The 24,868-nt window shown below is 49.2% G+C and overlaps 1 protein-coding gene across 7 annotated transcripts in view; it reads left to right on the top strand.

Annotated features, from left to right (window-relative positions):
* Positions 1–24,868, top strand: part of LOC133341919 (ras GTPase-activating protein nGAP-like) — a 625,061-nt gene that overhangs the window by 283,614 nt on the left and 316,579 nt on the right. Inside the window, exon 1 of one of the 7 annotated variants that reach the window (XM_061550757.1) lies at positions 9,386–9,457. The exons of the other annotated variants lie outside the window; for them this stretch is intronic. The gene's annotated coding sequence lies outside the window, so the exon portion shown is untranslated. Of the gene's footprint in view, positions 1–9,385; positions 9,458–24,868 lie in introns of those variants that run through there. 7 annotated transcript variants of the gene reach the window in all.

Here is a 24,868-nt window from a genome sequence, read left to right as displayed (position 1 = left end):
TTAACGGGGGCGTGGGTGGGTTAACGGGGGCGTGGGTGGGTTAACTGGGGTTTGGGTGGGTTAACGTGGGCGTGGGTGGGTTAACGGGGGCGTGGGTGGGTTAACGGGAGAGTGGGTGGGTTAACGGGGGGGGGGGTGGGCGGGTTAACGGGAGCGTGGGTGGGTTAACGGGGGCGTGGGTGGGTTAATGGGGGCGTGGGTGGGTTAACTGGGGTTTGGGTGGGTTAACGGGGGCGTGGGTGGGTTAACGGGGGCGTGGGTGGGTTAACTGGGGTTTGGGTGGGTTAACGGGGGCGTGGGTGGGTTAACGGGGGGGGGCTGGGCGGGTTAACGGGAGAGTGGGTGGGATAACGGGGGCGTGGGTGGGTTAACGGGGGCGTGGGTGGGTTAACGGGAGCTTGGGTGGAATAACGGTAGCGTCGGTGGGTTAACGGGAGTGTGGGTGGCGGTTGGAGTTGCTTCCGGAAAGGAGCGTCTCGTCACAAACACAAGTACGGTAATGCGGTGCATCCCAGCCAACGTGAATTTCATCAGCAATTTGTTATTTGAGTCATAGTGTTAGTCTAGTCATAGTCTAGTCAACGGCAGCTTATGGAGTTTCAGTCAGGGGTTTCGTCGAGTCAACTAGAGCAGTCATGTACTTTTTGGTTTTAAACATTGCTGTGGTAGGGGTGCAAATTCTTCATCTCGCAACTAGCATTGTTATCAGGTGAGCCATTTAGCGAACTTGTTATTGCCTATAATTATATGTAAAAAAATAATTCACCAAGGTCAGCTCAAGTCTGAACGTGTCTGACTTGCGTTAACAAGTAAAAATCGATCCATCAAATATGTAGCCATTCGCCGTGTCGGTCTCGCTCATTCAGACCCGGGGAAAAGTCGTCGCTTCACGGTCGCTCGCGCTTCTGGTGTTCGCCGGGCGGTCGTGAGCGTTGTCACGCGTCGACGCCTCTCTTGTCCCTCCCGTCGTGTCGAGCCACTTGACACCGCCGCTCTGAAGTGGACACGGAAGTCTCGCCAAGCCGCCAGCGGCCCGTGGGTCTACGTGGAGTGACAGTCAACATGCGGTGCGTGTAGTCCCCCAGTGTGCTGTGACTTTGCAAATCCCACAGTGGACTTGTCACAACAGTCCCCCCCACCCGACAGTAGTTGCAGCCGAACGAGGGTTCGGTTTGATCCCCGCAGCTGCATTGGTTTCGAAGTGATGGTCTGTAGGATGTCCCTTTATGGGCTTATCTCGTTTCACATCCGTCGGCAAATATCTGCGTGTCATATATAATGATATATAAACCCTGCGATTGTGCCAGATGATAGGCGGTTGACACACGCATTCCCTAAGTCAGTTAAAAAGTTGAGCACTCTTAGAATTATAACAATTATCTAATCGGTGCTGAAAATATAATTGGTATGCCGCAATAACTTTTACTGCAAACGCATTGCGTGTGTTGGAGTAAGTACAATTTTAACGCGTAGGCTTTCTCCACCATTGTTATCCATAATTGCGGTTTATTTTTGGTTAGAGCGCGTAAATATAAATGTGTCGTTAAACCCGCCACCACTTGACAGCTAATTATTTATAAAAAGGAGGATGTCTCCACGCCTCTGGCTGTCGCCTGATGAGGCTGGCTGCTGTAATTACAGGCGGAACTTCACGGTACTCAAATTGTCAATGTTGTGGGTTTACTCTCCAACACACAACCAGTGTGCTGAACGAGTAACGAATTGGCACGTTTTGTTTACGTGCCAGACGTTACTAATTGGCTGTGTCGGGTGGTGGCGGGTTTAACGACACATTAACGTGATCTAACACACAAAAAAAAACCTTTATGAGTAAGTCGGTCATCTGTTCGTTGTCGTGAGTGCCCCAAATCGTCTGGAGCCCCCCCCCCCCCATCCTCTGGGCATCTCTTCCCCCTCTCCCAGCAGGAGGTGTTCCTCCACTCCCCTGCTGTTCAGTTGATTTTGTTTCCTCCCCCCCCCCCCCCCCCGTAACATCCCCCCCTCTCAGTACGTTGTTATTGTTATTAAATTTGCGACGTTTCAGGTAATGGTCCTTCTTCATAGGAGACCCTGCTATGTTCTGGTCCGTTTCCCAAAACAGCTCCGCATGACGTGCCTCTTCCTCTATGGGGGCAGCGTTGTTGACGAGAGTGTGAGATGTTGTTGACGACGTGGAATGGACACGTTTTGACGATGGGAGACCGCTGCAGGATTTTAATATAATAACAACATGGAAGCTTCAACTTGGTTGACAATCTCGATGCTTTTCAGGCTCCTGTATTCAGCAAGATTAAATGAGTCGCGTGACGTTCACCCTGGTTAAATCCTAATCTGGCTGCGTTCGTTGGATCCCCTCCCAATTTCTGTCCCGTAACAGGTTGTGAAAGAATCAATTGAATATTTGCTTGGTGGATAAATGAAATTTATGAAGTGGCGCGCGCCCACCTCTCGGTGGGGGTCCCACCGTTCCTTTCGGGTCCGATCGCACTCCGAAGGTTTGACTCGGTGAAAATTTTGTGGGATGAGGAGAGCGTTTCCCCGTGCAGCGGCCGGACTAAGTGGCGTGTTAATTGCCGCGACGCTTCCCGAGCCTGGAATACCACGAGCGCGTGGGAGCGATGTCGCCGGCGCCTTCCTTAATAGCTAGCCCCGCATTCGATTACCGGAGAGAAGCGTTATTGACTGCCCCGGTGCATGAAATGTCATTTGTTTTTCAACCGTAAGAAGGAGCAAACCCACTCTCCCCCCCTTCCCACAAGAAGCCTCATTAGGCGTTCCTCGTCGATTGCGGATTCACCACGCGGCCGAGCCGCCTCGCACGCTGCACCCAGCATGTGGCGCGGAGCTGCTGCGCTTTTTTTGGGTTCTAAAAGTAAAAGGGTAGAAGTCACGTTCACCGTCCCCGTAGGTGGAATCGGTGGACGACTTTGGCACTCAGAAATATTGGGATGGTAAGGAAGGTGATTTTTTTCATTTGATTTTGAGTTTACCAGTTAAGGCCCACTCAGCTATGTAACTCTTTTTCAGAAGCGACCTGGCTATCACAAATGATAGCTCAACGAAGTGGCTTATCCGTGTGGAAATGTATAGCAACCAAATCCTCTAAATGCATGTTGATTCTAAATGTGGAGGGAAAAACCAGAGGAACCGGAGAGAAATCCACGCGACCACGGGGAGGACGTGCAAATTCCAAATATACAGCAGGCGTCAGGGTCGGGATCGAACCCATGACCTCCTTCGTACCAGGCGAGGTAGTTAACATCTTGCCACTACGGCATTAGCCACAAATCAACGGCGTTTTCACATGCAAATCGCCTTCCTTTGTCCACCGCTTCACGAGAATACTCCGCTGCCTAATTCCTGATTAGCTCGCCATTGTACGTGGGGGTTATTGTTATTGATCCGTGCGTTGTTAAGCTGCCAGAATGATGGGAGCGTTGGACGTCCGGTAGCTCTCGGCGGTAATCATGTCCCACCGAGCCATATTGAGTCTTTTCACAGCCGCAGGTCTATTTTGAGAGCATAATGGGAATGTGTTTAAAGGTTGAATAAACTTTATTTAACCTTTAAACACAATTGTGTTTGTGCAATCAAACTCATCTGTGGAGCACGCCAGGGGTATTTGTGTATGGGAGGGCCGCACTGTAGAAGACAGTACAGCAAGCAGGTTGAGGTCCTGCTTTAAATTAAATCTCGACAAAAAATAACAAGTCAAACAATATCTGCTCGTGTTTATCCCTGTGAGAGATTCCTCAATGTAGGTGCCAGCCAGGCGGGTGGCATTCCAGTGAACTGGGCCAGTTCCGTTTTCTAGGTATCTGCCTTCAATGAGACGGCCCTTTGCCGAGTATTATCAGAATCTTTCTAATTCGCGAGATGTGCTCGCATCGCTCGTAGTATCTAGGTTTGTTATTTTCACTTCCATTTAGGGGTTGTCACTTTTTTTGCCCGCCCCACCTTCATAATTCGTGCAATTCTCGCATTCGGTGTTTGCAGCCACACATTTGACCAAAAGCTCCGTGGACAAACTCATTTGCCGGCGCGTTTGGAACAGTCGGGGTGCTTATTTCGGTGAGAGATGCGCCAGAAGGGCATCTGCGCGACCCGACAGTGAGCGGCTCCTCTCATTCCTCTGCGTCCACGCCGCTGCCGCCGCCGCCGTCGTCAACAATTGCCGCTTCCTGTTGGGGTCCTGTGAACGTAATGCAGAGGAGAGTTCTCTGGGCAGGCACTATGCACGCTGTGCCCAGCCTCTGCCAACCTTGCTTCCCCTGCCTGCTACCCATGAGCCTCGCGGGGTGTTGTGCTGGCGAGATGTTCACTGTCTCGCCTGGTATGCAGGAGGTTGTGGGTTCGATCCAGACCCTGACGCCGGTATATATGTGAAGTTTGCGTGTCGCTCTCCCCGTGGTAGTGTGGATTTTTCTCGGGATCCACTGATTTTTTTCCCCCTCATTTAGAATCAACATAATGTGGCTGCGATCAATTTTTACGTGATAGGCCAGGTCAAAGAGCCTTATAGCTCAGTGGGCTTTACTTGGTAAATAAAATATTAAGTTTCTTTTACGTTTTTCTCTGGCAGTGGTTTAGCCATAGCAAAGTAAAAAAAAAACTAAATTTTATGCACTGAGCATCTCTAGACCAGCGACAAATTGCACGTAACGTGACTTTCCTGCTGTTTCTTCAGTCTCCCTGCGTCTTCGGAGTTTCTTGCGATCATCTTTATTGGACGTGCGGGATTTTAGGCAGTACGGTTGCCACCTTCGCCCGACTAATTGTCAGTAATTGTAGACCACGAATTGCCTGCAATCACCGTCACTCACTAATTGTGTGCAACAGCGTTGCGGGCACGCAGCCTGTGGCTCCTGGAGGTGTCGAATTAACAGCCCTGCTCACGATGGGATAAGTCAATTGCTCCGCTCTTTATTGGTAATTTTCCACTTTCAGCTATTAAATTGGTTGGTTTCATCACTGTGCCACGTGATTTCGGCATACACCCACATGATTGCACCTTCCCCTCGTGCTTTCATGGCTTCTGATGGAGAAACGGAGGGAGCTGATGGCATAATTGCAAAGCCGTAATGAAGCACTGTCGTACATTAATGTCTCATTCCACTCCAGTATCTCATCTAGGTGGGAGCTGTATTTAAGTGATATGATGCATCAGTGGCGCATGTTGCACAACTGCTGCGCAGGATTCTAGCCGCAGTGTGGGAGCGGAGAGGTGGCCAAGTGTTGGGTTGTGGGAATGTGGTGAGCGTGACCTGGTGACCTCAAGCGGTATCATACGAGCACTGCATTGACCTCTACAGCAGTTCATTCCCTTCTCCTATAATGCGTAGTTTTCATAGCGCGAATTGGATATAACACGACGAATGTATTGGGGAACGCATTTTTTGTAACGGGTAGCGCATTGGATCTCACGCGATTGAGTGAAGGGAACTACGTCGCGCGAGGGAGGAATAAGCGGTTGTACGGCTGTCTCGGCGTAGCGTCACACGAGGCATTGGGATGCTGCTGGATGCTTCGAGATGCTACCCACACGTCTCAGTCTTTGTTCAGCCTGCGCACGCATCTCACAATGTTATCGCGGACCGTGCTTTACCCTATATTATATATTATTTATTATAACGCGATTTTTTTTTCCATAACACGGCGTTCTTCAGGAACGCAACTACTACTACCGCGTTATGGGAGAACAGCGTACACAGATTACTCTCTAATGGGCACTGTCCCAGACGCCGCTCATAATTCATCGATCTACATTTTAATACAGAAGATGGTGACTCGGTGTCAAGTCTTGTAATAACATGCTCTCTATGCACGTTGACATTATTCAAGTATTCTTGGTTCTTTCGGTAAAGTCACGTGCCTTTACCGAAAGAACCAAGAATATAAATCCCTGCAATCACGAAAGCTTTAAATCGAAATGATTCAAGTACATTACATTCGTGATTACTGTTGTTATAATTCCCTTATGTTAGTAATTATTCGTTGGCTTTTTTCGGCATTGACGTTGGGCAAGCGACTTGCAAGCGTTCCCGACCGCCTGTCATTCCTCTCCTGACTCAAGAATGTTTTGCGTGTATCCAAACCACAAGGGTGAATTGGAGTTGGACCATATCTGATCTTACGCAATTTAAGTTTTAATGCGCAAGTCGATGGGGGCTTCTCGGCGCCTGGGCAACAGGCGTGATTAAACCGTGGCGCTTTTATAAGCTCAGCCATTTGCACGACAGAAATCCACTTTTTATAGTGGCTGCATGCAATAAAGCCTTCGCCACTTGAATTTCGGTTTTTTTCTACTCTAAGCCAGGAGAGAACTGTTTAAACTTGTTTCGTAAATGGCACGCAGTGGCCCGCACACGGCAAGTGAGGGCCGGCGAGTGGGTTTTTGGACATGATGAGAAATCAGGCCTCAACGCCACGGATCCAGGAAGTTTTTTGCGCAGCACACACGCTGCACGGTGTCACCGAAACACGGAGGCCCATAGCCTCGTGGTGCCACCTCGTGCGAATGCTCCATTAGCGGCGTCGGCTTTAAAGCAGCCATGCAGAATTGAACCCAGGCCTTTTTTGCTTCGAGGCACGAGTGTTACCACTGCGCCACCCTGCCGCTCTTATTAATGCCTTATTCATTTCTTTAAATTATTTATTCCCAGCACACTCTGATGAATACAGTCTTGCGCATTGCATATCATGGTTGTCACTTCTTATTTCTCAAGTTGTTACATACCGTGTGAATGAAAGTTAATTGGAGTATTTCAGAAGCTGTTTCTTTGCATGGGTGAGTTATTGTGCAATAGGCTGCTCCAACCGCCAGTGAAAGGATTTCCTTTTGCGCCACGGAGCGCTCATCTTACAGAGAGCACTTGACATGGGGTCCGTGAAGCGTTGTCCTCGGCTCAGTGACTCACTCACCGTTAGCATGTTGTTCAATGTATTCCCGAGCAGGACACAACGTCCTCGGATTGAAAACCTCATTCTGGACGTGACCATAATGGAATTTTCTGTGAAGCGTATGACAATAAATGTTTAATCTCATGCTGGAGCGTAACTTTAACAAGTTAACTACCACAACTGACAGATGTGAAATTCAGAAATTACGGTACAGGGCAGTGTCTTAACACGTGTGAGAACCGCATTGCTAACTTCACAAGATGTGTTCTTGTAAGTAATTGTGTTAACAAGTATGTTAAGTAAAATTTCGATTTAAAGCTTTTGTGACTGCAGGGATTCATATTCTTGGTTCTTTCGGTAAAGTCACGTAGAAGGGAAATAATAAATTAATTTAGCAAAATAAACAATAGTTTGGTTAAATTTTGATTTAAAGCTTTCGTGACTGCAGGGATTCATCTTCTTGGTTCTTTCGGTAAAGTCACGTAGAAGGGAAGTAATAAAACAATAAAAATAAAACATAATAAAATTATTATAGTGTGGTTTTCACACCTGATGATGATTGCTTGTCATGAGCATTTTATTGTTGTAATTTTATAATTTCCCTTCTACGTGACTTTATCGAAAGAACCCAGAATATGTTAAGTAAGTAAAAAATAATATTGTTACATGTATAGCAAATTTAACGTTATCACGATCTTTGACCCAGTCATGTTATCACTGAAGGGTGTTTCAGCTGTGACCCCTTTTAATGTTCTGTGATGTCTCGTTCAGCCGGGTGCCTCTAGTAACGCTTGCCGTGGCCGAGTTTGTTGTTGTAAAGTTCTGACCCAGTGCCCCTACTGGGCATCTGTGAAAAAGAGCGAGAACGTCGGGCACGGTGCTCTAACAACGCTCGGTACAAGCCGAAAACTCATCGCAGGAGAGTAGTCGGTGGATGTCTCCTGAAACACAGTGCAGCTAATTATTCTCGTAAGGATTCCTCCTGTTCTACCCGCGTCTTTTCGGGGATACGAGGAGTCGCCCCCACAGAAATGTGGTGGCAAATTCATCTAATCAATCTAATTTTCCACGTTCATCCGTCGGTAAACCACTGCGGATAAAGAGACGGACGGACGGATGGTGCCGCCCACATCAACGCGGATGGGTGGGGGGGAGCATCTCCCAGGTTTTCGTGGGGGTGGTGGGGGGTTGGGGGGGGTGACGGGGGGGGGTCCATCTTGCAGCGCTCACCCGTCCCCTCGTCTGCTGTGCGGAAAAAAATCGCTCGGCGGTTTTGAGGCCACCGCTTTTCTCGACCCGAGCCTTTTTTATTGGGTGTTTATGTAACGACGACAAATTGTGCTTTCCCAGTTGTTGAAATTTAATCACAGTGGAAGAGTAGCCAGAACGCGTTAGCATTACCATTGTAATTTCCCCATGGTACAGTTTCGAGTTTTTGCCTTAATAACGTCCGGTCCGGTGGCGCTGAGGCGTGGCATCACTCAACCCACGGTTAGAAGGCGGAGGGATCAAACCCCAGCTGGAAGCCCATCACTCCTCCTGCGGTCAATAAAATAGGTACCGTTTTTTTTAGGCATCCCCAATGGTGATTGCTTCTCCAGTGCGTCAACGTGGGGCGCAGAGTGCCACGCGTGATTCTGCGCGGTGGGGCTGCCCTCTCGGCGGCGGCGGTTCCAACTTCCGGAGTGTGAGCGCTTCTTTTGCGAATTGAACGTTGGCGTGAAAAAACTTAAACTTGCGTTTGCGCAATTCCTTTTGGGGTTGCCAACAACTGTAATCGACGGGAATATCGCACCCCTCCCCCCTTCAGAAACGATCCCCCCACACCCCACTTCGTCGAGTCGGCCTGAGAGTTTCTCCGTGCCGCTCTGCAGACGGCGCGACGGCCTTGGGGAGGGTTGTGGGTTCACGTCCTCGCAGATTCGTCTGGAGAAAGTCCCCCCCCCCCCCCCCCTCATGGGACTGCACGGAAACGCCACGAACTCGCCTCTACTCCCGCGCTTTGCTTGTACCCTCCAGACCTCGAAGCGGATGTAGCCGTATGTATTATTGAGGCTCGCTTGAGCAAGGTGTGTTTTTTTCAGAGAATGTCAAAAAAGAAATTGAACGTTTGAAATGGAAAAAGTTATGAGCACTCTTTTTGCCTTCTGTGACAAGAGAATGGTTTGTTAAATTGCACGACTCCAAAGGCAAAGCGCAGTACATCGATACATAATTTACGTGGACATTGCTGCCTTAATAACTGCTGATTAAAGACAGTTTGATTGAGGCTTGCACGTGTCAGTAAATCCGAAACGGAATTTTATCGTCCGCTCAATTGCGTATTCATGTGCTGTACGAACTTTATCTTCTGTTGTTGTTATGAATCCCTTGACGGCGAGCGTGTGTCAGTGTTCCGGGTGCCTCCATGGTGACGCTATTTCTACGCCTGTCACACCGCCCCCCCCCCCCCCCCCCGCCAGTGAAGTGACACGTCAGGCGAGGTGGTGGAAGTTAACACCTCTGTGCACAAGCAGCGGTGCAGCCGGCGCGTCGTTCAAGGGGAATGGCGACGACGGTGCGAGCTCGCGCCGCCCCCCCCGAGCGTCGCAGCTGTGCGAGTCGTGGCCGAGCGGCGTGCTTTGCCGTTGACTAAAAGACGTTCGTTTCTCTCGTGTGTTTGCTTTTGTTTCTTCCCCCGGTGCTGTCGGAACGACGACGTTCGCTCGCGCCCGCCGCTGCCGTCAACTCCGCTCGTGTTGTTCTCTGCCGCTCTTGTCAAACTTTCGACGAGAAGGTAAGCGGCAAACGTGAACGGTGTTTGTCTAGAGCCGTCGCGGCACGTCCTTCCGCCAGACGAGCGGTGGATGCTTTGCCGCGTTGCCGTCTCTGTCGGTGTCACACTTGCGAGCGTTGCATTCTGGGAGATTATTCAACAGCACTGCTGGGCATGTCCACGTTGAACGCATACTGTGCGTTGAATATCGTTGTTTTTTGTTTCTATTTGGATTACATGTAAAGTGTTTTACTTTAAGGCAAGAACAGATGAGCCGTATCGTGTAATTTTAATGCTAAGTACACCAGAGTATTTTCAGCCTTGTGACTGTGCGTACAGGATTATTGGGTCACAGGCAGCTAGCCCGGTGGAACAAAGGCTGGTGTGGGTAATGTTTTGCAGGTGTGCAGTTTGACTCCGTGCAATTACTTGTGTGTGTTCCTAATGGGCACCGTAATGGGCACTGGAGTGAAAGTCGTTTGTCCCGCATCTGGTGTGAGACTGCTTTGTGGCCTCCTAGCTGCGGGTGCCTTCGCTTGCTTCCTTCTCCAAGGGCTGCTGCTCTGCTTCTCTAGCCCCCCAGCCCCTGTGAAAGCCCTTGCTGTGTACGCACACATATGTGCGTGTGGGGAGCGGTGGCGCACCGTTTGGAGCACGCCACACTACGAACCCCGGCGACCTGAGCTCGATTCCCGCTCACGACCAACGGTGGTGGCCCTCCCCTAGGTTGACACGGCGTCAAATAATTATCTTGTACAATATTGAAACATTGTCACTATTGAGAGGAAGGTGGCCAGGCATGGTTCTGGCCACATTCTGAGCCGGGGGGGGGGGGGGGCGACGGAGCGAGCAGAGGGAGCCGACACTTTCTTTCTCACACATACACTGACTTGCTCGCACATCATGCACTGACTCACTCATCATGCGCTTACTCACAGATCATACACTCGCACAACCACTGACCCATTCACTTCATCATACACAGGTTCACTCATCGTGTGCTGGCTCACTCGCACATCATTCACTCACTCACGCTGCCGCTGACTCGCTCACACATCATACACTGGGAGTGTCGTGCTACCAGCTATGGCTGCAGGTTTTGTCGTACGTGTTATGTATATCGTTTATTGTTACATTTTAAATCACAGTTCTTATGATTACTGTTGTTACATTGTTTTTATAGCTTTATTTTGGTGATTCGAAAACATATGGCTAATCTAAATTGTCTTATGGTTGTTGTTGTTGGCTTACACCACTTTGTGATTCTTGCACACAGCGTTTTAATACTTTTTTTTGGGAATATTTGCTGGTTTATTCCAGGATGTTTCTGTTGCGTGTCGTCGCTTTGGGATGGTCTGTGTTCATATTTTGTTTGTTGCGGTTGCACCCGACTCAAGAGCCGCATGGCTCACAGGGCTACACCTAATACATGAAACTTGAAACTTGGCCACCCAGTCCCTCGTGTGCCGTGTGCACCGTGCTGTAAAGGCTATACAGGAGATCTTTGTCATTGCATCTGGGAAAGTGGTGGGGGTGGCTGTTTTATGGGGATGAACCAACCGCACTCTCGTATTAGTTTTAATCCTTCATTTACCAAAGAAAGCCGCAGCAGGGTCCTGCGTTTGGGTTGCTTGGCCAGCCCACTAAGAGTTCTGCAGCAGATCGTGATAACGTTCATCGCGATGCTCGTTACAATCTGTTCACGTGAATAATCGTTGCAACCTTTATCCGTACTTGGCATGGGCATCTCATATTCCATATGCAGTCAGACAGTCTTTAAGTTTGCCTGGCATCATCCTGGCTCCAAACTTATATTCTAACGGTGTTTAAATAGACCTTTATTGCACATGTGTTTTCAATGATGCGTATTAAACATGTCACATTTTTGGCAGTTTTAACTGGCGGAGTTTATTCTGTTCATGTCATTTTCCAAATTAGTTTTCCACTTGCGGTAAAGGTTACCCAGAGTGCGTTCCACTCTTTGTGACTCTTTTAGATGGACTGGCCTCTGCCATACGAATGGAGAGTTCCCACTCACTGGGCCAGGGGCACCCAACGAGCGAGCACTGCCCAAATGCACACTCGAGTGTGTACAGATTTGAGTACTTAAAAGTGGAACATTTATTTATTTATAGGTTTTTGCCGATTTATTGTTGTGCCTGGGGTGAAGCCATAAAAAACCCTCCTGTTTGATGGTTGACACAAGTTCTTTTGTTAGCCAAGCCAACAGTCAACCTGTGTTTGTTTGTGCAGAGCTTGTTAAACCATTAAAGCTAGTTTTTATTTTACCAGGTAAGGCCCACTTAAACTGGATAGCTCTTTTGCAGAAGTGACCTGGCTATCACAAATGACCGTTCACCAAAGTGGCATATCATGTGGAAATGTCTGGCAGCCAAGTACTAACTCTGTGCTTCAAGTAAGCGTGTTTATAAATGTGGAAGGAAAAACCGGAGGACCCGGAGGAAATCCACACGACCACGGGAAGAGAGACACGCAAACTCCAAATATACAACAGGGATCAGGATCGGGATCGAACTCACGACCTCCTGTATACCAGGCGAGGTCGTTAACATCTGGCCTCTATGGCGCTTGCATGTGGATTAGAACTTGCCGGAGTTTATAGTATTCCAAAATGTCGAGAGTTTACCGACTCCCTTTTTTTGAATAAACGACAATGAGGTGTTGGTGGGGGGGGAGTGATGCAACGTGGCTTTGCATTTTCACAGTCAAGCAATTGATTTCAGCACTGCATGGGGAACCGGCTGTTCTTGCCAGACACACAGAAAAGGGGGCGGCTTCACTGGCAATTCTTAAGATTTAACTCACAGGCGCGGGTTGTTTTTATTTTGCAAGTAAACATTTACGTTTGTAATTGCACCACTAGGCATGGGGTAGGGGGGAGGGGTCTCCCTTCTTACGTTTACGAGATTGTGATCGGCTGTTCCCGAACCACACATACACAAGGAGCAGCTTCTGTGCCAACTGCGGGTGGGTGTTTTTTTCTGGGTCATGAGCTCCTCAAGGCCGCCTGGCTTGGCCCTGTGAGCTCACCACGACGACGATGATGATGATGATAACGATTATAATAATCATTTGGGTAAGGTAAATTTTATCCGTAAATCCCATTTTGCCACCATGGATGAAAAGCAGGGAATGAAGTGAACCTGCGGGGCTACATGGCCAGAACTGTGGGCGTATCGGCCAGTTTAAAAAAGGAGAACTTTAAGTGATTACATGAGCATTCATTGCGGAATATAAATTTCCGCACAATGCCTCCTTGTAGTTTATTTGTGAAATTGCGTAAAGCTCTGCTCACGAGGATGATTTACTGCCTGCCAGTTTTTGGCTCATGTCCCTCGGGGTGATGGGACAGGTAAATCTGTGTAATGAAATGGCTATAAACACAAGGTAATTCTGCCAACGCGATAACGGTAAAGGCGTGAAATGCAGGAGGAAACGCTTTTGAATGTGTATCGTTATTATGATTATGATTTGCATGAACGCCCCTGTACGTTAAAACTGTGCCCCATTTGTAAAAAGACTCGGCATTGCGGCATCGCTTGTCAGCGGTGGTCATTGCCTCTCTCCCTCCGTTCAATGTTCGGCACCATACAAGTTGCATTATTATATTTATTATTGTATAGTTTTGCTCTCGGCATTGACAACAGCCGGGCAGCAGTGTCTGGTGGTCTAGCAGACCTTACCAATTGTGCCTAATCTGTTTGCGGCGTCAACTGTCAATGCCAAGCAAACACTTTGCTAGGCATAGGGGCCTCTGGGACAAGTCAGGGGGGGTTGTCTCCACGTGGTGAGCAGGCACAGCATGCGTGTTCTTCCCAAGGTTGAACGAGAGAGACGTTGCTGCACTCGGAACAGGGCGGGATGGCATTGCATATGTTAATGCTGCTGTTGCTGCTAAGTGGAGCCTGATTAAATCCAGCCTGTTTGCTCCTGGAGGAGAATGAGCCTACTTTCCATTCAGAGCGCTCTCCTGCCTGTGAACCTCACTCTGCGATCATTTCACTCGTGGTGCCATAGCACGCCAATATATTCCAGCTTTGGTGGCCTGAATGCCTTTGATGATGGAACCTCTGTGGCCTCTTGGTCGCTCGCCAGTTGGCCTGGTGCACAAGTCAACCGCAGCGCGTTCTTTTCTTTGGTCTGTGTGGTTGAATGCAGTGGAACACTCGGCACGAATCGTGTTAACCAGTGTGTATTCGTGCATTTCACTCCCGTTATCTGAGCGGATGAACACAGCTAAGAGGGTAGCGTTGCTACCACTTCTGGGCGACTCCTTGTCATTGGCTCGCTTAATAGGAAGAATCTAGCGCGCGTATTGCCGCTTTCACAGACTGAATGTACGCGCGTCGTCGCAGAGGGGGCGCGCGGGTAATAGGAAACGTGCATAAGAGCGGTGTTTTTTGGTATGAATTGGAGGAAGATGTTACGCAGCAGAGCTGTACGTACCTGGCCGCACGTGTCTCCCCGTGCCCCCCCCCCACCCCCGTGCCGCCCTCCACGCACCCCCGCTTGTGTTGTCAGCTTTTAAACGCGGTGCGGCGGGATAAACCTCTCCGTGTGTAAAGGGAGCAATTCCAAATCACTAGGTGGGTCTTCAAAAAGAATAGTCGTCGGGCCCTTGAGAGGGCATTGTAAAAAATTACATTCCATTAGCTTGTGTTGCACTGCTGGGGTGCATTGGATTTCAATTACAGTCCCTGGCAAATCTTCTCACATCTCAGGAAAATGGGTCGTGTCTGGTAATAAAATACTCGAGTTGCTTGTCGCTAGACGTTGCCAGCCAAGGTCAGGCCTCTTATGCGAGGCTCTATAATACCACCACTATATCTCTGCGCAGCAGATATGCCAGCCAAAGTTAACCTTGCAAATATTATCTTTCCAATAATATGATTGCCACCGTTTTATGCTCGTGATTTAAGTTCGGTTCTTCTTGTCACAGAGGCATTCACTTGTTGTGGTTGTCTGCGTTTAGTTTCATTTTATTTGTATTTTTGTAATGATTGTCTTGCATTTCCTATACGCCACTCCCAGTCGTGTGTTTGTGTTGTTTTGTTGTTGTCACGTTCTGACCCAGTGCCCCTACTGCACATCTGTGGAAAAGAGCTTTATAGCTCATCGGATTCCTCCATTCTAAATACTTATTCTGATTCTGACTATAATTTTAGGACCGGCATTGTCTGTCACTTTATGTCACCGAGTATATTATTATTATTACCTGGCCTGACACTGGCACAGTGGTGACGTTACCGTCAATTAGTAGCAAATTGCGGGTATTGGTATTGATATGATTACTATTGTTATTATTATTGTGGCAATGTGCTACCGATTTTGAAGCTCACGCTGTTCGCCAGAGACCGTTGACAAAAATAGAATTTTAAGGACCGTTTGAATAATTAAATGTGTCAGGATCGCTAATGCGGTCTCAGTAGAGCGACGTGCCCCGCATTGATGTCTGTGTTTGATGTGAATTTGTGTTGGCTGTCGTGTTCGAACGCACAACGTGCACCGCAGTGGCTTGGTGTGAGATTCGGAGCGAGCAGTGGAATTATTAAGCTGGCCCTTTTTTTCTCCATTCGTAAGCGATGTGCACATTAGATCATCCTAATCCATTCTAATCCATCCGAATCCAACGATGGCCGCTTTATGTATTTCCAGTCAAAATTGTCGGCATCGCAGCATAAGAGCGGTGCTTACTTGGGATGAGTTGTTTTGTCGCAAGTTTCAATTAATGTCTCCGTAAAAGTTTCAGCTTTCACCGTAATCAATATCCACCGGGGCTTTTGGCTTGTTGACCAAAAGTGCATCTTTTTCATATTACGGTGACATACTTAGCATTTCTTTTGCTCACCTTATTTGCATATAGCTAGCAATGAGGTACATGTGGTTGAGAGACCTCCCAGAAAAAACTCAGCAAATGCATCTGTAGTCTGAGCACACACTGTGTGTGTGGGTCTGTGTGTGTGCGTCTGTGTGTGTGTGTGGGTCTGTGGGTTTGCGTGTGTGTGTCTGTGTGAGTGTGTCTGTGTGTGTGTGTGAGTGTGTCTGTGTGTGTGTCTGTGTGTGCGTGTGAATGCAGACACACACACAGCTCAAACAGCACGACCGCCGGGCAGTTGTAGTCTCGCCGTTTAGCGCGCCGCACTTGGAACCGGGCAACCTGAGTTAAACTCCCGCTCGCGGCCACCAACACCGGCAATTATTATCTGAACCGGTGCTGGGCCTCCCCTAGGTCAACTCGCCCTCAAATGAGTCACTGGTGCGGTGTGTAAACATCGCTACGAGTGAGACAAAGGCGGCCGGGCGTGGTGTTGGCCACCCACCCCCTCGTGTGCCGTGCCGGCATTCATCGGTGCTCGCTAACAGCACTTGCCCCAACAGTCTGTTCAGTATCTTTGTCTTTTTTTTTTATATATGCATGGAGATGTCCAAATTTGGTTAAAACTAGTCTCACATTTGAGTCTAAATAGTCTTCGTCATTGATGATTTCCACCACTGTTGGTCGAGGCGCATTGCTTGTCGACCGAGCGATGCTCACCGTACGTATCCACAGTCGCTCGACTGCACTCCGCCGTGCAGGACGCCAACGCGGGTCGCGTCCCCCGGCTCCTTCGGCTTTCCGTCGCGTGGGGGCGAGGCGGACGGCGTTGGAAAAGGGGACCAAATAAACCCCCCCCCCCCCCCCCCCCACGTGGGGGCAGGGCGCCGCTTGCAGCCTCCTGCACCGTCGGCGAATGAACGCGCCGCCTGGGTCCACGTCCAAACTCTCCAATTGTGGAGTTTGTTTCGTGCACGAGTAAAGAGAGCTCTTCCCAACGGCTGCCAGCCAACTCTCATTGATTCCCAGGGATGCGGCTGTTTCCAGAATGTCTCGGTGTGTGGGACTTTTCCGTACGTTTGACCTCGGCAAATAGGATGGCGGTTATTACTTTGGCTGAGGTTATTGCTGTGGAGGACCGGGCAATAGCAGTTGCACGAGTCTCTGGCTATGGACAGCGTTATTTTTAAAGTCCCGTGTTTGGATAAGCGCAATGTTTCCCTGTTGTGCATGTCACTTGCACCGATTTGGGAGGCTACAGACCATGAGAAAATTATTTTCTAGATGCGATCTTCAAATACAGTAGTAGAGTCGTTTATATTTCTTGTCATTTTCCACCAATTGTATCCCGATTTTATATTTTGTCAATGTCACGCCACAACATGAAGAATCCATCGGAGCTTTCCGATTTAGCATGGTTATATTTGTACGGTGTGAAAGAAGTTCAACATGCTTACTTGTACATACGTAGCCCTTAGTGTCGGTGCACGGCCTACGGAAGCTGATATAGCAGAGCTACACCTGAGACCCCTACAGGTGACCTCTGGTGTGCAGTAGAGGTCAGCACTTTCCAACCTGCGCTAGAGGTAAGTGTTATTTCTCACAGCTTGATTTGAGCAAAATTGTCTTTTTTGTTGTGCAAAAGTTGGTGACAATGTCGACTCGCTACGCTTGAGAAACTGGTTTCATCACCGGGGGCCGCCCGGATTCGAACCCAGGCACTCAGAGGTGTCCACTCCGCGCTCTGACCTCTGAAGCACCCTCCCATCTTCCAGATACGTAAGTTCCTGATACGTAATGTCATTGTTGTTTGCTGTGAACCACAGTAGTTTGATGAATGAATGCAAAGTTTGGGGTTTAAGTGTGGCAAACACTCAACTTGCCCTTTGCGCACTATGTATGATTATGAATTGGTTTAGCATGTGACTTCGTGCCTATGCGGCCTTTCGTGCTTTGGTGCCACTCACATGTGTTGGGGAAATACGTTTATGCTATTGTGTAGGTTTTTTTGCGGTTGTGGCACACAGCTCTCCGATGCGAACTCAGGCCTCCCTACTCAGAGTAAACCAATTGGTGCCACCTCCAATTGCAGAGGTCGGGCAGTGGGACATCTCCTGTCACGTCAGCACAAAGCCTTAATGAGCAGCTTGTGTTCTCATCCATTCCTGGGCGCAATGCGATGACGGCCGGGCTGTCCGATGCCACGTGGGCGCTCCCTTGGTGAGCTTTCTGGCGAGCAGCAGATGGCAGCAAGCGGCAAAGAATGCCTGCACCGTGCAGCTCCCTTCACACGGCGTTCACGTGGACAAAAATGTCTTTCTCGGTGAGCTCTTGGCAGTTATCTTTTCGTGGTCCTCATTTTCACCGGCTAATTGCTCACGTTCTTCAGAGAACGCCTCTTTTTAAAATTCGTCCCTTCTCCTTGCTCAGCATCCATGCACAGCAGATACGTACGTACGTATGTACGTATGCATGGATGTTGCGTGGATTTTTCTCCGGGTCCTTCGTCTTTTCCCTCCACATTTAGAATCAACGTCACCACGTGTTTAGAGTACTTGGCTGCTCTGCATGTCCACACGACGAGCCGCTTCGTTAAGCTATCATTTGTGATTAGCCAGGTCGCTGCTGAGAAAGAGCCATACAGCTCAGTGGGGCCTTGCCTGGTAAAATAATGAAATAGTTTTAGTTGATACCGATTGGGAGTGCCTCGCCAGCCTCCTCTGGAGATTGGGTCTCGTGGGTCTCGCTTGGCACCCCATGGGGGGCACCCTTCTGTGTGTGGACGCTTCTCTTCCCCTGTCCTGCATTCAGTTTCCTCCGGGCTCCTCCCGTTGTTCCTGAAACATTTACAAAGTCACTGTATTCATGCCAGTGCTGAAACATTTACAAAGTGACTCTTCATGCCAGTGCTGAAACATTCCCCCAAATGTTACTCATTTTGGATCGCACGCAGCAGCAGCGTTGGCCCCCCTCACCCCTTCCTTGCGACAACTTGGCAGGACCCTCCCGAAGCAAGTGTCTTGAGGCTCGAGAGAGGCTTTCCTGACTAAACAAGCGTGGTAGTAACAATAATAAGCAAAGCAGCTGCGTTGCTTCCTCTATGTTTGCCAGACATCCTGGAACAGGTGGTAACCTGTGTTTAATTTTGTTTGTAATATAAAATGTAATTGCTTAAATATCTCCCTTAATTATACAACGTCCGTGTGAGTTAAAAGCACACATCTTTGCTCGCTATTTTTTTCACCTAACAAGCTAAGTTTATGGAACCTTTGACTCAAGCGCACGTGCCCACAGCTGTTGTGGGACATTTGGAAAGAAACCTGGTAATCATCTCCACTCATAATGGGATCTGCAGACTTCGTCCCCCAAATCACCTTGGAGTGAGAGGAGGCGCTTCACCCGTGTGCAACGGTGCCGTGCAGCGGGATTCTGCAATCGTGATTTATTAACGTGTGTCCCCTTAGTTATGAATATTTTATCAAGCAAAAAAAACATTGCACAAGGCAAAACGTTATTCACTTGTGCGCAACGCGATAACCGTAAGCTGTGCGATGCTTTAGTTTCGTGAAGCCCTTTCAGTTTTCTTCAAACAAAGACGAGCCTGCCAGATGCCAGAGATGCCCACGGTTTTGCAGGCAGATTCCCGTGGAGGTAACCGCTTGACGTGGCGGCGCACGTGAACTCGTTAGGCGATTGCAACAGGCAAGTATGACGTTGCCAAGGGTTTGGTACACCCTCTGTTTACTTTCCACGTGTGCGATAATGTTTTTTTAATACAATAACAGATATTTACACTGTGTAACGATCAATTTTGATTGCTGAGATATTTATATATTTTGGGTGCAACAAACACTTTCCTGATGCTACTCCATTGGCAGTGAGTGCCCCAAGCACAAACAACAACAACAACAATGCAACACGCTCGTCAATCACACTGTGTGGCCCCCGAAAAGTAAAAAAACATGATTGGTGATGTTTCAGACAATTTCTCCGTCTTCAGAGCAGAGATAGCAATGAGATGGGACTTGGCTGAGAAGCATGGAGTCACGTTGTGAGTTGGATCGTCGATGGGGGAAGAGACGATCATTGCGAGGGAGTAGGCGCCAGAACGTTGCCTATTATGTATGTGTCGTTTCTTTTAGGGCCACGCTGGCGTGATTGACAACTGTTGAATTTGTGCGTTTTTTTTCTTCATTTCATCTATTGACGGTGCCACTGAGACGCCACATATTTACGTGTGACACCGTGAGCACATATAGATAGCGCCGTATACATCACAGCCTGCAACAGTTTTGGAAATTGGTTGGTGCGGTGCCAGGCGGAGGGACTCTATATGAAGACCAAAACAAAAAGCGTAGAAAGCCCAAGAGAAAATGAAAGCGTTTACCCTGCTCCGGGCAACACAATTCACTTGTTGTCGAGCGCATGGATCGCCTGGGGTCTTATCAGAAACGAATCTCCTGGCCTCTGCCTTTGTTTGTTTTTTTTTGCATCGGAGTTCAAGGTGAAATGGAACACGAGGGTTGGGCCCACAGAGTTCGGTTTGCAGCGTTTTTCCCATTGGCCGTATTTTTTTAAAATTCTCGATTTTGGCTCGTCTTTCGCCAGACCGCTGAGCCGCAGCGCTGTCTTTTTAAAATTCAGCAAAAACTTTTGAGGAACGCCAATGGTAGCTGTGCACAGTATACTGCGGAGGGCTGACACAACAACAAAAAAATACTCGCAATACTGTCGTCAGCAGCACTGACATCACCCAGTGTAAAAGCAGCGCATGCCAGATCTGAGTTGGAAACACCTGCCGACTTGGGATATGTTTTGTTACAAATCGGTGATCATGACCAGTGTGGGTGTGTTTTGGATTTTAAATGAAATAAATCCGCTTAACTTTGGAAGGACAGCGTGTGGTTTTACTTGGGAGTGTCCGGGTTCTCGTGAATTAATGACGCTTACATCTCTCCGGATTTGTAAGTGGGGACAACGATTCTTCCAAAATTCACCCTCGAGGGTGGATCAATGAGCCAATTAAATAATATCGGCATGTATCCTGCCCTCGGGGCTCCAATAACTTCTGGGGATTGTTTATTTTATTTTAACAATGCGTTATCGCATTCCTGGCCCTGTCACATTCCTGGCCCTGTCACATTCTCTTAGCGATCGCATTATCAGTGGTGTCACGTTAGGAGTGGTGGTGCGCTGCTCTCTGTCTGCGACTTCTGCGCCACTCTTCTGTGCCGCTGGCCCACATAACAGCCTCCAATTGTGTCACAAAACACTGTACACTATTAACATCTGCTACTGTCGGTGATTCAATCTCTGGATTGAAATTGATTGGCACGGAGATGCCAATTGAGGATGCACTGTGCGCGATATTCCGTGTTTATTGAGGCATTGGACTCAAATTGTATCTTTTACCAATTGTTGATGTCGTTTTTGGAACAGGTTGGGTGAAACAAGGAGGGGAGCATTAGCCTGCAGACAGCCTTCAATTTGCATTTTGCCTGCTTTGCCGTGCATAATACTTCAACTCGAATGTTTACGAGCGTTAGGCTTTGCCAAACAGCTGATCGTGGCGTGTCGGCAGATGCACACGCCAGATACGGACCCACAAGCCGGAGCACGAGCCCGCCGCGAATGCACCCAGCGCGCAGACATCTGGCTACTTGAAGCTCGGTGCATTTGCCCATCGCATTCTCTAATTCGGGTGAACTCGCCGCCCCTGGCGTGCCGAATGAACCAATGTGTAAATGCTCGTATCCACAATCTTCCGCACCTTGTGCTTGCACGCACTTGTGCAAGCACTCGCCTTGTGTGACCCGCACACGGCCGTTTGCCGGTGCTCCGTTTCTCCGGGAGGTCTCTCGGGCTCCACGCTGGAGCTGATTGTTGGCCTAGGCGGTTGCCACGAGTTGTTTTGCTTTGAAATGTTTTGCCTCCATATATTTGGGCACAGACATGTTTTAGAATTTCTGTAGAGTGAGCGCAACCGAGTGTTGCTATTAGTTATTTTTTTAAATGGTCCTTTACATTGAGATAAATATAGCGGAGTGTATTTATGCGTAGAGTAATAGACATGTCTGTGAACACCGTTGACCAAGGCAGAATGTCCTGTGAGTGAGCAACCGTGTGGATGGAACGTCCCCTATTCCACAGAAGTCAATAGATTCCTCTCTATTATTTGTAAGTGCGCCTCTTGCTGTGTTGCGCTTGCAAGGATATACTTTCTGAGGAAACTTCGCTGAATTTTTTTTACGGATAACAACAAGACTTTCCTGTCATTCTTTTTGAAACTGTCCAGCTGATAGCAGGAGCAATGGGCGGTGATGGCATGCGTACGTAAGGAAGGAAATGCAAGGAAGGCTCCCCCAATGCTTGAGGCCTGCAAGGCGTTCCATTGGCCCAATGTTGAACTTGCCTTTTGCCAACGTTGTTGCTTTCACACCGTAAACCTCGACCCCAACCCGACCTCATCTTATCTGCAGATGACAGGATATAAAATAGGTAAATACACGTGCGGTCCTGCATTTACTTTGTTCGTGCCTCTTGCTAGCTCTGTGATTAATCGCACACAGCTGGTCCACAGTGCTGCGATAATTCACGAGTTGTTGGATAACTTCACTCGACTTCTGGATAACGTTTCCACGCCTCGCGTTAGGGCGAGCGCGCACCGTTCACTTCTCTGCATTGGCATTTTTTTTTGTTTTGGGGTTTTTTTGAGACCGCTCCGTGCTTTGGGTCTTACGCATGGTGAGCTCACGACGCTCACGCTTCCCGTTTTCCACGAACGCCGGAGAGCAACGGCAGACGCGTTGTTTGCACTCGCAGGCATCTTTTGCTGCCTGGACACTGGGGGCGTCCGTCGGGTGTGAGATGAGTGCTTGCGCCTGCCTTCCCTGCACGGTCTTTGCTGCAATGGGCTGTGCATGTATTCGGGGAACCAGATCATCGTCCCTTCGGGGTTAATAAAATGGGCCAGATGTTATCTCCCTTGCCCGGTATGCAGGAGGGTCGTGGTGGGTTCAATCCTGACCCTGACGCTTGCGGTATATTTCGTGTTTGCGTGTCTCTCCCCCCGTGGTTGTGTGGATCAACGTGCGTTTCGACTGTTTGGCTGATATAATGTCCACGAGCTCAGCCACTTCGTTGGGCCATCATTTGTAGGTTGCTTCTGGAAAATAGCTACACAGCTCATTGGCCCTTACTGGTAAAATAAAGATAGTGAAGTCAACAGCGGTTATTGTGGAACAGACTCGCCCCTGCCATAGGAATGTGTAGTTTCCACCACTTACTCAGGGCTGTAAGCAGGAGATGAGCACTTGCTCACTGTTTATTGAGCAGTAAATTACGTAAATTATGCAAATCATGCAAGTCATGTAAATCACTTTGTACAGCTGTACTGAAATTAAGAACCAAGCACAACGGGTATTTTTTACATAATACTTCTCGCATTCATATTGACAAGGTATTTACATTTAATCTGCCAGTAAACTACGTGTTTGTTTTCTAGGAATGAATGTTTTCGGGGGGTGGTGAGGGGTGGGGATGGCTCGGAGAGCAGAGCGCTGAGCCGGCACCGCTGACACCCAGGGTTCCAATCTTAGCTTCGGCCGCTGCACCTCCGATTAGCACGTTTGGCCAAGTACGGTGCGAAAGAAGTTCAACGTTCATACATACATACTGCCTGTGACTGAACCGGGTCCTCTCGTGCAGCGAGTTGTTGGTTTCAGTCCGGTCACCAATGACTGCTCCCTTACAAAAAGAAAACGCCCGTCATACCAGATGCGGTTCTACAGTTAGCTAAATTTCAGCTGTGAAAATTTAATATCGGTTTGGCTGTCATGCGAAGAACTTGGCTCTGATGCTCAATATCTCAGGTGAACAGCCAATGGGACGGAAAAGAGTTGACCTGGAGTAGTCACATTTGTGTGCAAGCTGGGCACGTGCGGAAAATCGCACGAGCGTTGCTCAGAACAGGGCAGCTTCCTGCAATTACTCTTGGCAGCCAGTGCACCGGCCTCCCACTCCGAGTCCCTCCATCCCACCCGCCAGGCCACCCGCACGGCCGAACGGTTGGCCGGCCACCTCCAACCGCCCCCTGCCACTCCCACTGCCTCCCTCGCCTCCTCCCTCCCGCAGGGGGAGCCGCCAGCGTTTGTTAATACGATTTGCGCGGGAGAGCAAATGTACGTTGTAGAGTCATCACGGCCGCGAAGGTTCTCGTGGCGGTTTTGTGCACAGCTGCCCCGACGAGCGGGCCCAGCGCCGGAGACGCGCGGCCCTGCCACTGTGTCGTCCGCACCGCCACCTCGATTTGTGATCGAAGGCAGCAAAGACGATTCGACAACGGCTTCGCAGGCGATCCGGTTGCAAATTAAGTTTTGCAATGAAGTAGCTTGGTGTTTATACGGCGCAACCGTTGCACGCGGCTGCATCTCGAGAGGTGAGCCGCATTTAACGTTCCAAGAACGCGCGGTTCGTACGCGAACGCTGGCATTAAAATGGAAGGGGGCATTTGGATGGCAGCGCATTCCTCGTCACTGGTGGGAACGCGTTTCTTATTTCCACCTTCACAACAGCTGTTGAGCACAGCTCTGCAGTTTGTTCATATGGTGGTCACCAGCAGCATCTCTTTTAATACGTCTCTCTCGGACGTATTATTTCATCCAAAGTACAGAGAGAGAGACAGCCACTTGCACGATTGTGAAGTTGATGCTCTCTGAGAACGTTGAGGGAGGAGTAGACTACATCGAGTATTGCTCGTTTGGTTGTCTTACCTACGTGGCGCCAATTAAAATTCCATACGCAATCGTGTTGTGACTTGCAAATGAGGTGGTGCTTGATTAATTGTGGGTTGTGTGGGGGGAGGGGGGCAGTGAGGGGGGTGTTGTGGGGGAGGCTGTGTTGGTGGGGAGCGGTAGTGTAGCAATCATCACACTGCGCTACGAACCCGGCGACCCGAGTTCGATTCCGGCTCACGGCCAGCACCAGTGACGATTATATAACCGGTCCTGGGCTCTCCTAAGTCGACTCGGCCTCAAATGAGTACCTGGTGTGGTGTGCAAACATTTCCACTGGGGGAGACAAAGGCGGCCGGGCGTGGTGCTGGCCACCCACCCCCTCGTGTTCCACAGTGCTGGCCGTCGTAGGTGCTACTCGCGAACGGCACTTGCCCCAAAAGTCTGTTTAGGCTACACGGGGGATCTTTGTCTTTGTTCCACCAGTGTGTCCCCGCGAGCTGTCGTCGGCAGTGAGTTGTGGTGTTGGGGGGAGGTGAGAAAGCCCGAGTGGGGACTCTACAGGGACGGTAAACAAGACATTGTAGGCAGGGCGAGGTGGCTTCATCCATCATGGTACAGAGTCATTAGTTAAAGCGAGCACAA

This window comes from Lethenteron reissneri, chromosome 12 (assembly GCF_015708825.2).
Source record: "Lethenteron reissneri isolate LAM-NWPU_2019-01 chromosome 12, ASM1570882v1, whole genome shotgun sequence".
Lineage (NCBI taxonomy): Eukaryota > Metazoa > Chordata > Hyperoartia > Petromyzontiformes > Petromyzontidae > Lethenteron > Lethenteron reissneri.
Note: the sequence above shows the minus strand (reverse complement) of the source record. Positions and strands in the feature narration are given on the sequence as shown.